Here is a 2,928-nt window from a genome sequence, read left to right as displayed (position 1 = left end):
TATATATATATATATATATATATATATATATTTATAAGCTAATTTAATCAGTTTATAAAATTAGTCAAAACACATTTATAAGAAATGAATTACTTACTAGTTTACCTTATCTGCATCATCAAAAAGATGTCCAAAAAAATGATTTCAGATTCTCGTAAATTTATTCCCTTTATAATAAATCCAAAATGTAGAAAGTTAATTGTAACATTACTATTTTTACTTGCACCATTTAAATAAATACTTCCCCATCTTCAACTAATATACTAGTTTAAGTTTAGATTCATTTGTATTTTGTTACAAATATCATCTCAAGAGTCATGTCACATCAGGTAACTTTTCAGAAATTCATTTTCGTATGCTTTGAATTTTTTTGGTGGTGTTTACTGCTGGTGAGAGTTGACATGTATCCCATGAATTTTGAATTTTTGTTGTGTGTTTCCATGAAATTGAGGTGGTCATTTATATATATTTCTATTCTAATTCTTTCTTTGGGTCATTTATGTATATATTTCTAATCCAAAAGTTTGCTTAATTATTTCTCAAATTAATGTAGAAATCATTGATGCATCTGAGAGCTATATTACAAATTGTGGTTGCAATTTCACTATTATTGAGCTATGCCAAAATTGAAGCAAGACAAAGCCTATCTAAGGTTGAAGATTTGGAATTGGAGAGGCAATTGAAGCTTATAAATAAGCCAGCTATCAAGACTATAAAGGTACAATCTCTATTTTATAAAGATTTTAAAGAAAATAATTTATTTCGTCTAAAGTGATGGAGAAATAATAATAACCTTACTGTACTAGAGTAATCAGATGGTCATAAAGATTTGAACTCGACTGCGATTTGAATCGTAATATGTTAGCTATTGGGATTTGGATGTCCATAAGGGACAATCACAATATAAATATTAAGAATAATAGTTTGTACTATATCTATGTTTATATAAAGATTGGAGACTAATTAGTAGTATACTATTTGATAAGCAGGGGAAATATGGAGAAATATATGATTGTGTGGACTTTTACAAACAACCTGCATTCGATCATCCTCTATTGAAGAATCACAATTTTCATCCCGAGGTACATCTATACTCTAGTTTCAAGTTCATACAATCTAATTTTTATAATCAAATTTTGAAACAAATTTAAGAAACAATCTCTCTACCTCTCGAGCTAGGTGTAAGGTTTGTGTACATTTAACCCTCTTCAGACTTCACTTGTGGAATTTCACTGAATATGTTGTTGTTGGATACAGATGAAACCTATCTTGCCCAATTTACATGGAGATGACACTTCATCACACATTAACAAACCTTTTAACATTGGGTTAAAAGGCGGAGGTTGTCCTACCGGAACAGTTCCTATCAGAAGAATTACTAAAGACGATCTAATACGACAAACACTCTCATCACAAATTAGAGGCGCGGATGAATCCCCTGATGGTGATGTAAGTTCAGTGCAAAAATTTCTACAATTTTTTTCGAATTTCAAAATTCAAACACTTTTTCCATATTTTTCTTCACAATAGATATGATTATTATTTCTGTGCAGGGTATAGAATCCAGTGTTTTAGATCGAACCAACTCAAGTACACCTTTTAAAGGAGGACGCAAGGTTTATATGCTTTTATTATTCCATATTCTAGCTACGAAACACTAATATTTTTGATATTCTAACACATTATACCCGTCCACCCCTTAAAAATAGCCAACAAATGTATAATATATGTATATACATGTGTAGCAATGTATAATTAGTTTAATAATTTATGTATATCAACTAACTAGAGGCTTAAAAAATGTTGTGTTTTTGCTTTATTTCAGTTTGCAACAGTGCAAATCCCAGACAACTCAACAAACAAAATAACAGGAGCAGGAGCAATTATTAGCTTACATAATCCTCAAAATCTTAGTGGACATCAATTTAGTGCTGGTCGTATTAAGGTTCAAAATGGGATCGAAAGCATACAAGTCGGTTGGATAGTAAGTTTTAATTACAACTCGAGTAATTATATGTGTGAGTGTATCTACTGACTCTAAATCCTGCATCGGACTATATATGCTAATCAAAGTTACCTAATAAATTTATGTTAGGTGAATCCATATGTCTATGGAGACACTCATACACGATTATACACGTATTTAAAGGTAATTTTCTTTAACTTCTTTCGTATTAAAACTAATTATGATATGATTTGCTTGAAAGTCGATGTATTAATTAATATTATTTTTTTATGATTGCAGACAGAAAAATTAGCTTGTTTTAATACTCGATGTCCTGGATTTATTCATATAAATACTGCAATACCTTTAGATGGAGATCTTCCTGGCTCTACTTATGGTGGACCTATTTATGATGTACCAATGTACATTGCTCTTGTAAGTGTGCATCTTCCCCTATTTTTTAAAGTTTTCCACTCAGTATCTGTTATCCGTTTTGGGGTCTTAACTAATTTGGATCTACGTTACGTAGAACTCATTAAAAAGAGAAACACTCTTTACCAAAATTCCTTCCACAATTTTTGTCTAGTCTCTTTTTGGGGATAATTGCTTTGTGAATGTCGACCATTTTTAATTTCTCTTGCAACTTATAGACTTTTTAGACTATTGCATATAATTTTTTTTGAGCAAACTGTAAATTTTATGAGAAAACGTTAGACTAGTATCTGAAGTTTTGTAGACATACGCTACACAACAATATAATGTTTTGTGAATCCTAAGAGCTATATTTGCACAACTTTCAAAGACAGACAAAATCTAAATTAAGGCATAGCAAGGACATTTGTGTAAATCTTCCTTCTTCTGTTTTTTCATATTCTGAGCTCGAATTCAAAATACTCTAATTAAAGGTGAAATGATCGTATTCATCATAAAATATTTTATAATCCAATGATAATCTAAAAATAATAATTAATATATATATATAT

This window comes from Solanum tuberosum, unplaced genomic scaffold, assembly GCF_000226075.1.
Source record: "Solanum tuberosum cultivar DM 1-3 516 R44 unplaced genomic scaffold, SolTub_3.0 scf00281, whole genome shotgun sequence".
NCBI classification, from domain to species: domain Eukaryota; kingdom Viridiplantae; phylum Streptophyta; class Magnoliopsida; order Solanales; family Solanaceae; genus Solanum; species Solanum tuberosum.
Note: the sequence above shows the minus strand (reverse complement) of the source record.